Source organism: Sus scrofa, chromosome 1 (assembly GCF_054392235.1).
Source record: "Sus scrofa isolate SSC_HxYL_T2T_F1_AM1 chromosome 1, Sscrofa_HxYL_maternal_Yorkshire_Landrace_v2.0, whole genome shotgun sequence".
NCBI classification, from domain to species: domain Eukaryota; kingdom Metazoa; phylum Chordata; class Mammalia; order Artiodactyla; family Suidae; genus Sus; species Sus scrofa.
Genome location: NC_139383.1, coordinates 215,212,501 through 215,227,473, shown reverse-complemented (window position 1 = coordinate 215,227,473; position 14,973 = coordinate 215,212,501). Strand labels below are relative to the sequence as shown.

At 37.1% G+C, this 14,973-nt stretch overlaps 1 protein-coding gene and 1 long non-coding RNA gene across 11 annotated transcripts in view; both read left to right on the top strand.

Moving 5' to 3' along the window:
- The window catches only part of ADAMTSL1 (ADAMTS like 1), a 1,005,193-nt gene that overhangs the window by 504,790 nt on the left and 485,430 nt on the right, over window positions 1–14,973 (top strand). The window lies entirely within an intron of this gene.
- On the top strand, window positions 3,101–6,401 carry LOC146407005 (uncharacterized). Its single transcript, XR_014821157.1, has 2 exons — window positions 3,101–3,156; window positions 3,257–6,401. It is a non-coding gene; the product is annotated as an uncharacterized LOC146407005 (long non-coding RNA).

The following is a 14,973-nucleotide window of genomic DNA, read 5'->3' as shown; positions in this document are numbered from 1 at the left end:
TACCATCCTCCATCATTCAAAATGCTTTTATCTTCAGATGACTTCTTATCCAAAAATCCCCTAAAAAAGTATTTGTTTGACCACCTGTGATTTGGATATTAGTTGGAAACTGCCCTAAAACAAGGCTGAACTACTGAAGGATTTTTAACAAAATTGAACTATAGTTGATTGATAATTTTATATTAGTTTCAGGTGTGCATTATAGTGATTCAGTATTTTTATAGATTGTATGCCATTAAAAGTTATTATAAAAGACTATAATTGCTTGCACTGTACAATATATCCTTATTGCTTATCTATTTTATACATAGTTGTTTGTATCTCTTAATCCCATATTCCTATTTTTCCCTGCCCTCCTTCCCTCTCCCCACAGGTAACCACTAGTTTCTTCTCTGTGTTTGTGATTCTGTTTTGCTATATACATGTGTTTGTTTGGGTTTTTTAGACTCCACATTTAAGTGATGTCATACAGTATTTGTCTTTCTCTGACTAATCACCCTAGGCGTAATATTCTCTGGGTCTGTTCACACTGCTCAAATGGCAGAATTTCACTGTTTTTTATGGCTGAGTAATAGTCCATTTTATTAAAGGTCTTAATTACACTTTAAAAACATTACTGAAAGTGCCAAGAGAAGGGATGGGTGAAATTGAAAACTGACAATATTGCGTTACAGTTTTGCCATAAGGGTTCATGTGGGCATTTACTCACTCTCTTGCTCTCTGTCACCTAAAAAAGGAATTTTCAAATGACTGGAGTTATGGGAGTTCCCATAGTAGAATGGAACAGCTCATCAAGACATGTATCAAATGCACTATTTCAGTCTTATAACAGCCATCCCTTAACCAGCTTTACTTCCCTAAGATTCCCCTTCCCCAACATGTCACCCCAAAATATACCCTTAGCCAAGCACTAGACATTTATTAATCCCCCAAACATTGCTAAAGTGTCAAGAGAACTTCCAACACCTTGGAGAATTTGGAAGGGAAAAAAAAAAAAAAAGAAGAAGCCAGCCCCCTATTTCCCTGTGGCCCTGATACTGGTTGAGTATAGTTCTTAGTTTTGCATCAATATTTATGTGTGAATTTAAAAAGAAAACTTTATAGATTCTGATAATAACAGGGTTGGGGGTGGGAAGTGTTATCACTGGAAGAGGATACCATCAATGAAAATTTTCCCAGAAAAAATTCTTACCCATTTGAGATAGCTGGAGCTTCAACACTGAGCATGAGGTATGTCTGTTTTTCCCCTAAAGATGCTCAGTTTATTCCATCAAAGATGTAGCTATAGAAATTCTAATGAGAACTCTTTTACTCCTCAGTTTCTCAGAATCATAAATAGATGAGATGAGATAGCTTAATTCATGGCATTACATGGTTAAGAACAAAAACCCAGGAGAATCCTTACCAAGAGATCAGTCCACTGACCAAATAGCTGTGCTATACTTGGGAAATCTTGACATAGACAGAAGAAAACTTGTTAGCAACTTTTTATTTTGCATTCAAGTCACTTCCCTTTCCCAAAGAGACACCTGCATTTTCAACTTCTCTTAAGTTAGTTGGCAAGTAAATCCCTAGATATAAGAAAAGACTATGGTCAAAGGGGTGTGAGAAATGCAGTATGTATTTTGAGTTTCAAGACTCAGATTCTTGACTTCCTGGTGGCATTCATAATTATGAGATTATCTACTAATAAAAGCTATTATTTATTGATTGCTTACTATGGTAGGAGTTTTTCAAAGCATTTTCAATGCATTTTCTGCTTCTAGGCTAATATTGTCTCAAAAGATGAGAATTTAGGTAATCTACCAGTGGTCACAGTGTTAGTACAGGTGCAAACTTCTGAGCTCAGCAGGGTCCCACCCTCAACCACAAGGTCATACTGTCTCATGTGAGGAAACGGAGGTCCAGAGATATTTCTACTTGCCCAAGGTCACTCAGCAAGTTGGACTCATACTTGGGCTGGAATCCAGAGCCTGCACATTTTCTAAATGTCTATGCTGTTATCTTGGAATGAGCATCTCCAGCCCTTAACCAAAAAAAAAGAATAAGGAACAATTTACCTCTTTATTTTTCCCAAAGAGGCTACTCCTAATGAATCAGGTCAATGGTACAAAAAGTTTTATTACTAGCCTTGGACAATTGTAGTATCTTGGAAACATTTTTATCCCTTGATGTATATATCTCATATAAGACCTTGCTCTGAAATTACAGCTCTCTTGAAAGATTTTAAGCAGAATGGCTATATTGATGCTTCTGTGATTACTGTTCCCAAGTGGCTTTATCCACCTGCTTGTCTAGTCATCTAAGACATATTTTAAAGCAAATTGGGAAAACATGCAATTAAATAAATCTAATTAAAAGTCAGTATACACAAATCTTAATTACATAAGAATGGATTTGGTGATTATCAGCTTTAAAAAGATTTCAGTTTATACTTGTATTAATTGACTCACTGATTGCTGAATAGGGATATACTCAGATAAATATGCTTTTAATGGATTTTTCCATGGATCATTCTAGATTGGTCAGACAAAAGAAATTTGATAGGAAGCAAAAACAGGGAATCTAGGTATTTCATACATGTATGTTGCTAAAATTTTAGAGAGATGAGATGACTTTTTCTTTTATCTTTTTTTCTTTTTATGGCCACACCTGTGGCATATGGAAGTTCCTGGGCTAGAGGGTCGAATCGGAGCTGCAGCTGCTGGCTTACACCACAGCCACAACAAAACCGTATCTAAGCTGCATCTGCGACCTATGCTGCACTTGGAGAAACACCAGATCCTTACACCACTGAGTGAGGCTAGGGATCAAATCTACATCTTCTTGGCCACTATATTGTGTTCTTAACACTCTGAGCCAAAATGGGAACTCCAAGAGGTGACTCATGTATTAAAGTAACAATAAGCCACCATAAATAGGTAGTCTATGATAGAAAGGAAATGACAGAAGATGGTAAAGAGAAATACAATTTTTTAAAAATCTCTACAATTTTGTGCCTATTATCTTACAACCCTTCTTTTAGTATAATTTAACTTGAACTAGAGTATCTAACTAGCATTGTCCTCATTAGGCTCTTACTCTCTTAAAATCTTTATAGATGTTCATATTCAGACAGGAGCCCAGGACCTACCTTGAGGCTTGAGGTTTCAAGAGGTGAGTGGAAAGCCCTGCAGGTTATGTTTTCTGAAACCTTTCAATTAGCTAAAAAGTTTTGCTTCAGCTTGTGGCTAAGTGTTGGCTCTTCATTCTAAAGCAAAGAGAGGACCTGCCATGCCATTCCAAGGGAATTCAGAGATGATGAAACCTGCTCAATTCCCCAGAACTGCATTCAAGTGGATGTGCTTTGCACTTAGTACGTGGCCTAGAGTAGAGTCCGCATCCTTCTTCTGTGCCTGGTCCAGGTCTTTGATGTTTGATGTTGCAAAGTATCACAATGCTGGAGCTATCAGGCAGTTTGCCACCCTCCTTCTCAATCTACCCTGCTCCCAACAATCACCAGTTGATCCCAAACAAGGTTACTTCTTGAGGGTTACCTTTTGTACTAACATCTTCCCGTCATTCAAGCATGGTAAAGCAATTTTATATGATTATATATTTTTTTCACAAAATTCAACAGGCTTTTATAGAATCTGTTACGTACCTGGCATCATGTTTGTCACTAAAGAGAACAGAAAAGATGGCAGGGAGCTCTCTTCTTTTGCAGAAAACAAAAATGGTACATATACGATTGTAAGACATTTTACATTAGAATACAATCAAACAGTAGTAAAAGGTAAATAGGAGGAGGCAAGTTATGTTGTATATAAAAATTAGACAGTATAACATGATTTTTGACCGTTTCAACTATATTTTTCTTTAATGTGTATAAATAAAAAACTCAGTTCTTTTGAATGCCTTCTTTCTTACTCATTCTGATCTTTTGCATGTAATCCATAAAAGGCCAGTGCTCCCTCCATAAATCTTCTTTAATTCAAAGCATAACTCTCAGAGTTCAAAAACTGAGCAGATTAGCTATTGCTGCTGCTCCTCACTGAAATTGTCGGTGTATAAACATCTCCCTAGAGTCAGAGCTACAGTCGGCACAAAAATAAATCAAAAGTCAGCTATAAGTTCCAATGATTTATCAATGAGTTTTTTAATGGTGTGTGTCTGAATTATAGCATTTTTGCAAACCCCACCAGCAATCGCTATTTTCATTAGTTCATAACATTTTTAGAGTTTATGTATGCATATAAATATACATACACGTATATGTGTTTTTGCATCTATAAATTTTGCATTTCATAATAGCATACTCTTTGCCACTGGATCAGCTGCCTATTTTTGGAAACATTACTCTCTTTACTTGGAAATCATAACCTCTTAGTAAATCTAAATATGACTTCATAACTTTTATAGCTTTTACTCCATATTTTTGCAAAACCTTATTGTGATTGCAAAAGAGCTCTGTGTGGTTAAGGGGGAAAAAGTGACTTCTCATGATATGCCCTAAAAAATGCTTTGGGTTTCTGTTTGGTGTCAAGATATTGATGTGACTCATGAGTGTGTGCTAGTGTGAATAGAAAATCTGAGAGGTTAAATAAAGGAGTAATTTTAAGTTAAGCTGACTTTTTTTTTTAACTGAAATTTTGACTCTATTAGTTCTTCAGTCACTAATTAAATTAAAGTTGAATCACCCAGAGCAATGCTTTCAGGGGTCTCTATCCTGGAAAAAAGATTAACATTAATTTAAAATGTAGAACATCATTAATTTTATTCATTAGGCATAAGTAATTTTCTTGCTAATTCATCATTCCCCTTTAGGGGAAGGGGGTTTCAAAGTTTTATTTCTGTTTTTAAAGCACAAAAGTTTTTTTTTTTTTCCATTAAGTAAAATTTCGTTTCATTTTAACTCTCTGTTGATCTGATCATAGTAAGTTATAAAGCAGGACTTCATATTTTATATGCATAAGAATCATCACAGGATCTTTGGAATATGCATACTGATGCAGAAGGTCTAAAGTGGGGCCTGAGATGCTGTATTCTTAACAATCACCAGTTGATCTGTCCCTGCCTGTGAGCTGTAGGTGATGCTTTGAAAACATGATGTTAGAGTATCATAAGCGGGTGTTATTGTAAGCCTTCATCAATAGCATTATTCTTCTGTGAACCCACAATGGCTTCCTAGAGCTTATTTGCCTAAGGTCTCCTTCTCATGGCAAGTTTGGCATTTCTTCCTCTTTATGTTGCTTATGTTAGAGGTTGCCAATCCAGAGGAATGTCCCAATAAACCACAGGGACTTAGAATTGAACTGGTTCTAACCTTTCTGCAGGTGTGTATCTGTACAGAATTTGAAAATGTTCTGGCTGTGGGTAGAAAGCTAAAATATGCTTTAAGCTAAAATATGCTTTAAATATGTACATGTAAATGAGTTTAATGTGACACCTGAAATCCCATCCCAAATTGACCTCTACTGTTTCCCTGACTCCCAAGAGTCACAGATCTAAAAGCAGCTCCGTGATCTCCTCTCTACCATCCTCTGCCAGCAGCCCTTGTCCCCAGAAAACCCCTTGCACCAGACTCACACACCTCCATCTGAAATGAAAAATGTGTATTTAAAGGAGGAAATAAAAGTTAATTGAATGAACTTGACTAAGAAGAGCAAGAATTTGATGCCACTTGTACTACTACCCAATACTACTTATAAGTACTTTCATTTGGGGCAAAGGTGGGTTGAAATGATTAGCCCTGTAGTGATTTAGCCATAAATTATCTATACAGACATAAAATACCAGACCGAACAGGTCATATGACATTTACATATTTTAAATTCCTACACAGATGGTGGGGAAAGGGTATCAGGCTGTTCAGGTGGGTGCATAATAACTGAATGCCAGACAGACTGTGCAGAACAATTGCAGCATTCACCTTATTTGGTGTACACATGTGCCACACCTGTCCACCAGGCCCTAGTCACCTATCGGACAAGAGAAGAAGAGATTGCAATCAAGATAGATTTAGGCCATCAGCTCAGGATCAGAAATGCCCCCAAAGGTGTTTTGATTTGTTGTAACATTGACTTTTTAAGTCCAGAATGCAAAAGCAAAGAAGTGCTGCTTAGATGACTTCCAAGAGCCTCTTACTGTCAGAAGCAAATCCCATAAAACATCCCATTTGTAGAAGAATCTAAAAGTGTATCAGTGTGGCTCATTATTCCTCAGTTGATTTTGGACTAGCTTCTACATGTTGCTTCTAGACATTTTTGCTATAAAATCTTTGCTGTAAGCAGTAAAAGATGAAATAACAAAAACAAAATAAAAGAGGATCATTAAAAAGACATGATGAAACTTCAAAAACCAATAACAAAAATGTAAGAAGATTTTATTGTGAAAAATAAAAATACAAAAATACAAAAAAATTGAATACATTTAAAATATGTGTAGATTCATAGTTATATGTGTATTCGAGTATCTCTTAGAGAAAGCAATGACACTCCCTTTCTCAAAGTCAGCCACTGTGGATTCAGATTCTAAGGTCAGATGTAAATTTGCTATGAGATTAAAAAAAAAAAAAAACTTCTGTGAGTCTCTTCACGTTTTTTTGGAAGTAAAATAGATGAGGGATGCTAGTATTTATCAATGTATGTGACCTATGTAACTGGTGGTACTTATCAGAACTATATTTAAATGTTCCATCTCTTGCCCAGTCCTTGTATTTCATCAAATCGTCTAAGCCTGATACTGTGCCAAATACCAAGACTCTGTCTACATCATGTACTCTGCCATCAAATAGCAAAGAAACAAAACAAAACAAACAAAAAACCCAACCAACCAAGCAAAAAACAAAACAAAACAAAATGAATTAGCAAACAAGCAAAAACTCCACAAAACAGAACAAACAAAAAACCCAAATATTTTCAAGAAATTTATATTCATCAGGAACCATGAAACTATTTCTTTTGAGGGAATGGGAGGAGCTTGATTCTTCCTTTGCCTCCAACTTCTAATATTGCATGTCATATTGCAAATAAATAAATTTAGCAAAAGGACATTGCAGAACAAACCGTTGTATCTAAGTTAGCTAAAGAACTGATAATTAATGCCCTTGAAGACTGCTGTGAATTACTAGTTTCCTCTTTTATATTTGCCATGGCTTGGTAAACTCTTGGTTTTGACAAGTGTGGGGATGGCTGTGGTCAGCAAAGGATTTGCAAACCAATATGTTATCATTTTCTAGTATAGTATACAGACTGGCCTTACACTCTTTTATTTCTCACTTTCAGGAAGTTTTCTTATCACATACTTTCTGTCAAGGTGCTATATGTAGTTTTCATTATCCACTATTTTAAGATCACCACATTGACTGGTCACTGTAGAAACCATTATGAGGCCTAAGATTTGGAAAATATAAAGCCTGTTTTGAAACTGCAAACCAAACTGTCAACCATTTATTTTATCTTTTACAGAAAAATTGCCTTAAAACCAGTTGTGTGGGAAACTGATTCCTAAAAAGGTGTTTATAGAAAATACCAGCCACAGTATATGTTCATTCAGAGACAGGAGTTCCTGTTGTGGTGCAGTGGAAACAAATCCAACTAGTATCCATGAGAATACAGGTTCAATCCCTGGCCTTGCTCTGTGGGTCGGGGATCCAGCATTGACATGAACTGTGGTGTAGGTTTGCAGATGCTGCTCAGATACCACATTGCTGCTGGCCTCTGTAGCTCCTATTTGACCTCTAGCCTGGGAACTTCCATATGCCACAGGTACAGCCTAAAAAGAAAAAGAAAAAAAAGAGAGAGAGAGAGAAAATTCAGAGAGTATCCTTTGAGAGATCCAGATTCCTGAGGTTTTGAACAAATTTTATAGGATATAAGGATCTGTGTATAGGAGACTATACTAGAAACTTCAAATCTTGAGTTGGAAACAACATTAGAGGTTATTAGTCCATACTCCTACTCAAAGCTGGAATCCTCGCTGCTGCATTCCTTGGCAGATGGTCATCCAGCCTCTGTCTGAACTTTTCCAGGGATGGGAAACACACCGCTCTTTGCGATAACCCATCCCCTAATGACAGCTCCAAATGTTGAAACATTCTCCGTAACACAGAGTTAGAGTATGCCTTTCTTAAATTTCTAGCCATCGGTCCTATTCCTACCATATGGAGCCATAAAGGATAAGTCTTCACCTTTTTCTACAGTAATAAAGAAAATCACTTAGTTGCCCCCAAATCTCCCCTGCTTCAATTTATGTCCTCCACATTTTCTTCCCATGACCAATACTTATCCACTCAAATGAGCAGATGATCAACACCCTAAAAATGTAATCCTCAGAACTGAACATGATACTAATGTTATCAAATTGATGCTGATACAGCAGAATTATTGTCTTTATAAGCTGGAGTTTTATCTTTATCTATGTGCCATAAAATTGCACACTTTCCCCCCAAGTCACACAACCCTGCTGACTTTTACTGAGCTTATAGGAAACTAAAAAACCCACAGACTTCTACATGTATAATAAATGGCAAAACACTGGTCTCTTCCCCATTCCACATTGGGTGATGGAGTTTCTCATTTAATCTAAATTCAGAATCTAATATAGATCTTTGTTAGGAGGTCAGCTCATTAACTTGTCTATTGTTCTAGTTCCTCAAAAAAAATTTAACTACTTGTCTTAGCTGGGTGCTAACCACAGATTACATAAAAAATAACTTTTGGGAGTCTGTGTTGTGGCTCAGCAGTAATGAACCTGACTAGTTTCCATGAGGATGAAGGTTCAATCCCTGGCCTCACTCAGTGGTTTAAGGATCACATGTTGCCATGAGCTGCAGTGTAGGTTACAGATGCAGCTAGGATCCCTCACTGCTGTGGCTGTGGTATAGACTGGCAGCTGCAGTTCTGATTCGACCACTAGCCTGGGAACTTCCATATGCTATACCTGAAGCCCTAAAAAATAAAAAAAGAAAAAAGAAATAACTTCCATGTCTTTAATCAAATCACTGATGAAAATGCCAAAGATAACCATGTCTTTTCACATCTCTCATAAACTGGCATTGATTTGCTAGTTTCACTAGATCTAGTAGAGAGTCCAGTACATAGTAATTGCTCAGTAAATGTGTGTTGAGTTGACAGCAGTAACAAAACAAAAAAACCCCAACAACCCAATTGAAAAGTGAGTGGAAGACCTGAATAGACATTTCTCCAAAGAGGATATAAACATGGCCAACAGGCACATGAAAAAATGCTCAACATCACTAATTATTAAAGAAATGCAAATCAAAACAACCATGAAGTACCATCTCACACCAGTCAGAATGGCCACCATTAACAAGTCAACAAATAACAAATGCTAGAGAGGATGTGGAGAAAACGGTACCCTCCTACACTGTTGGTGGGAATGTAAATTGGTACAACCTCTATGGAAAACAGTGTGGAGGTACCTCAGAAAACTAAATATAGAACCACCATATGACCCAGCAGTCCCACTCCTGGGCACATATCCAGACAAAACTTTGATTGCAGCACTTCACAATAGCCAAGACACAGAAACAACCTAAATGTCCATTGACAGATGAATGGATTAAGAAGATGTGGTATATATACACAATGGAATACTACTCAGCCATAAAAAAGAACAATATAATGCCATTTGTGGCAGTATGGATGGAAGTAAAGACTCTCATCCTAAGTGAAGTAAGTCAGAAAGAGAATGACAAATACCATATGATATCACTTGTATCTGGAATCTAATGTATGGCACAAATGATCCTTTCCACAGAAAATAAATAAACTCATGGACTTGGAGAACAGGTCCTTGAAACTGTGGTTGCCAAGGGGGTTGGGGAGAGAGTGGGATGGTCTGGGAGTTTGGGGTTAGTAGATGAAAACTATTGGATGAAGTGTATAAGCAATGAGATCCTGCTGTATAGCACAGGGAACTATATTTAGTCACTTGTGATGGAACATGATGGAAGATATTGTGAGAAAAAAATGTGTGTGTGTATATATATATATGTGTGTGTGTGTGTGTGTGTGTGTGTGTGTATGTATATAAATATGACTGGGTCACTTTGCTGTTTAGTAGAAACTGACAGAACACTATAAATCAAATATAATGGAAAAAATAAAAATCTTAAAAGTGTGTTGCATTGAATGTACAATCTCTTTGTGGAGTTCAACTAGAATCTCATGTGATTCATATTGTTTTATCCTTTCTGGTATTACCAAAGATTATCAAATGTTTTGCTAAAATCAAGCACAGTTATATAGTAGAAATGAGCACACTAAACTGGGTACATAGACCCAGATTCTAGTACTTGCTTGCTCTGAGCCTCAAAAAAATCATTTTTGGTCTTTATTCCTACTTTTTTTAAAATGAGAATTATTATTATCTGGCCTGATACCCATCCAATTATTGCAAGGAGCAAATGTAATAATATATGCGAAGATAGTCTATAAATCAGCAAATCCTAACTGCACAAATGTTAGAGCTCGTGATTATATTATGTCATTGCTCTGATCTATTAGTCAGTGTAGTATTGCTTAGGTAAAAGAAATAGGATTAGTTTCATACCACTTCTCCTTATTAAAGCCATGGTAGATGTTAGTAATCATGACTTTATTTTTCTGCCTGCTTACAAAGAGCCCTCAGCTATAATAATCCTGAATCTGTGACTTTTTATTAATTTATCATTATATCCATTCTAATTCTAATGCTTTTCTTCTTTTTTATTACAGTTAAATTTTTTCATTATAGTTTATTTACAATGTTGTACCAATTTCTGCTATATGGCAAAGTGACTTGGTGATATATATATATACACACATTCCTTTTCTTATATTATCTTACATCATGCTATATCCTAAGAGATTGGATATAGTTCCTTGTGCTATGCAGTAGGACCACATTGCTTATCCATTGTAAAATAATAGTTTGCATCTACCAATCCCAAACTCCCAGTCCATCCCACTCTACCCCCTCCCCCTTGGCAACTACAAGTCTGTTCTTTATGGATGTGAGTCTATTGTCTGTTTTGTAGATAGGTTAATTTGTGCCATATTTTAGATTCTACCTGTAAGAGATATCATATGATATTTGTCTTTCTCTTTCTGATTTAATTCACTTAGTATAAGAATCTCTAGTTGCATCTGTGTTGCTGCAAATGACATTATTTCATTCTTTTTTGTAGCTGAGTAGTATGCCATTGTATATATGTACTACATCTTCTTAATCCATTCATGTGTCAAGGGACATTTAGGATTTTCCATGTCTTGGCTATTGTAAATGGTGATGCAATGAATACAGGGATTCATGTATCTTTTCGAATTTTAATTTTTTCTGGATATATGCCCAGGAGTAGGGAACTCTCCTACATTGTTGGTGTGATTATAAATTGGTAGAACTACTATGGAAAACAGTATGGAGTTTCCTCAGAAAACTAAATATAGAACTCCATATGATCAAGCAATCCTGACCAGGCACAGTGGGTCAAAGGATCCAGCACTGATGCAGCTCCAGCATAGGTCACAACTGTCGTTCAGAGGCCCAGGATCTCCATATGCCATGAGGTAGCCAAAAAAGAAAAAAAAAAATTTGGCTAGATTTTTTTTTTTAAGCAACAAACCTCCTGTTAATTTTTGTCTTTAAGAGGAAAGGAAAGCACAAATCATGTACAATGGAAATAATTGAGTAGGTCCTTACCATGCTGACAACTAAAAAGCAAAAAATAAAATAAAATAAAAATAAAAACTTCATTTGTATGATTTCATCACATGAAAACTGTGAACAATTCTAGCAACCATGAATTAATTCTGTTGAAGGCCCATAATAATCAAAACGGTATCAATCTTTAAAATTCTTTTCCCAAAAAGGACAAGTAACTTTATGAAATGAAACATAACAGAATTATTCCTTATTCCCTCTGGCTTGGACTAGAGAATTTTACCCATGGATCATAATAGAAATTATCGAAATTTCTCAGAAACTGTAATGAACTGATTTCATTAAATATTGCCATTTTTACCAAACATTTGAACCTCCCCAATGGTGCTAAAATCAGGGAAACCAAATCGCATTCAATAGACTTGATGGGGATGTGTGTAAAGATGGTGGTACACCCCTAAAAAGCTGGGCAGCTTCTCATACAGGTCAAATTAAAGACACAATTAAAACAGAAGCCATGATTTTATAACCAGTTTTATATTAACCCCAGAGATCTGAGCAGAAAACTCAGTTTATTCAGACAAAGCTAATTAAGCCTAAATACTGGCTAGAATCTAAACTATACATTTAACAGTAGACGAAGAGAACTTTCAAATAGTTCCACAAGTTTCAGCAGAATAACTCATAAAACTCTAAATGAACTGGTCCATAATTTCTGGATAACCTGACATATAGAATGTGGAATTTCCACTGGATTCAACACAGAATGTGACCATATAATGCTTTGCTATTTAGGGGAATGTTAATTGCAATTCTCATATCTTTCCACCATTCAAGGAAATGTTAGAAAATATAAACTTTAATGTTTCATACATGTTGGTTGTGATAACAAGTTGTCTGGCAAGGAAACGCTGAGATTTTATGTAATATTCCAACTCAGGAAAGATAGTTGGTAGATCAGAGCTTCGATGGCTTAGGAAAGAACAATCATAGAGAAAGTTGCACATTTATATTAAGCCCCACTCTTAGCCCCATGAAGACAAAACTATTAAGAGGTTAACAGAGTTTAGTATCATGAAAGCTTTGGGCAGGGTCCTATGAGTCCATCGTTACGGGAAAAATGGGGACTCTGCTAAATTGATAAAGAAGAGATACTCTCTTCCCAGAAGCCCAGGAACATGTCCCTTCTGCCCAACCTTCCAATCACAGAAATTAAAATCCAATAATGGAAAAAAATGTTCTGGACACTCGTAGTGTGCCAGCTACAATTCTATACATTCTATAGTAAAAAACAAGAGAGACAAAATACCCGGCCTTCATGGAGCCTACATTCTACTGCAGGAGGAGGGAGGCTGGGACAAGGGAAAAACTGAAGGTTAGAAAAAGGAAAGAAAATATTCATCAGTGTTAAAGGTTTCGAAGAAAATAAAACAGAGTGATATGATGGAGTGCCTGGGCAGTTCCTGTAGATTGAAGGAGTGGCTAAAAAGTTCTGCGAAGGACAGATCATCTCCAATCCAGCCCCCGCCCCCTGAAGACACAGTGATGCTTTAGAAATATACTTGGTTAAGGTGACTCCCACCCTGGCTCAGATGGCTTCCCTTTGCTCAGAGGACAAAGTCCACATATTCAGCATGACCCACTGGCCCTGTGTGGTCTGGCTTTACCTGCCTCTCCCATCTTTGTACCCTATTCAGTGGGTTGCCATCACTCTGTTTGGTATTCAGCTTGTGTGTCTTCATAATCACTGTTCTAGTTGGAATTTTTCATCTACTTGTGTGACTTTTGATAGGGGTCTGAGTCCACTAGTAGACTGGAAACTCCATGAGGACAGGGGCCACACTTGGTTTTGCTCACCACTGTATCCCCAGCACCTGGAACAACTTATGTAGATGCTAAATACGTGTTTTGGGAATGCATGAATGCATGAGAAGAGCCATGGATTGATCTCAGCTACCAATACACAGTTCCTGATACTGGTCAGCTCAGAATCACAGGGTCTAGTGATTTTTTCAAGTATGGTTTAAAATCTGTTGATTTCTCACTCAGCTAAGGTATAATGAGTAGCTATTATGTACAGGGATTAATACTAGATATTTAGGAAATAAAAAGATGGAAATGTCTGGCTTCTGTCCTTATGGAATTTGTTATCTTATTTAGTTTTTTCATAAGTGAGATGAGTCTACGGTAGAGTGTCACAAGTATTCATTTATTTATCCAGCCAAAAGTTGTTCTGGGAGCCACTCTGTGGTGAACCCTTGACTTTACAAACTTATTATCTCCTAGGGAAAATAGACTTAGTCAAATATTTGCACAAACACATAAATGCTATGAAGGATGGCACTGCTGCTAGACTGTATAATGGGGCTTAGGAATGGGCATTGGCTCTATTTGGTGAGCTAGAAGAATGGAAGTCCAGGGAAGGATTCTCAGGGAGAGTATGCAAGGTAGAAGTGGATGTGCACTTCACTTCTCATGTCCACTTCACAGACCTGAGGAGAGGTTGCTGAGGCCAGGACAGAGAGTAAACAGGAGTGCATTAGGTAGTATTTGATCTACTTTAAAGAATAGGCACACATTTAAAAACACCTAACCCTGGGTACATCCAGAAAGGCAGGCTAAGGAAATAATAAGAAAAGGTCCAGTGGTAATCGAAGTGGAGGGACCTTGGTGTGCTTGCAGTGGCCTGGGTTGTTTTGAGGGCTACAAGTCAGAAGGAGACTAGTGGGAAGCAAGGACAGAAAGAAGTTGAAGAAGGTTGTGACGTTCAGTGCTCAGAGAAGGATTGGAGGCATGATGTAGAAGATAGTGAACAGTCTTGCTCGCTTCCTCCATCTCCTCCACACCTCCCCGCAGCCAGTATGACAGAAAGACATGGCTGGCATGGCATCCTGCCCACCTCAAACACATTGCTTTATTCATGTTCTCCTCTTTCCCCAGTGGCATCATCATCTTTCTTTCCTTTGGCTATTTTGTCTCAGTCTGTTCTTTTCAATTCATGGGGACCTTGACCTTATCTCCTTCCCTAACTTCCACCACCAGACCTCTCTCGGAGTCTCCACAGACATGATTCTTCAAACAGCAGTCTACACTGACTCTCTCCACGTGCCTGTGTTGTTCTTTTTTTTTTTAAGTCTCAAATGATTTTTATTTTTTTCTATTATAGCTGGTTTACAGTGTTCTGTCAATTTTCTACTATACAGCAAGGTGACCCAGTCATACATACACACATTATCACACTCCATCGTAGGTGACTAGATATGGTTCCCAGTGGACCCACTGCAAATTGTCTTCTACACTATTGCTCCTTTAAACAGCCCTGGTCAT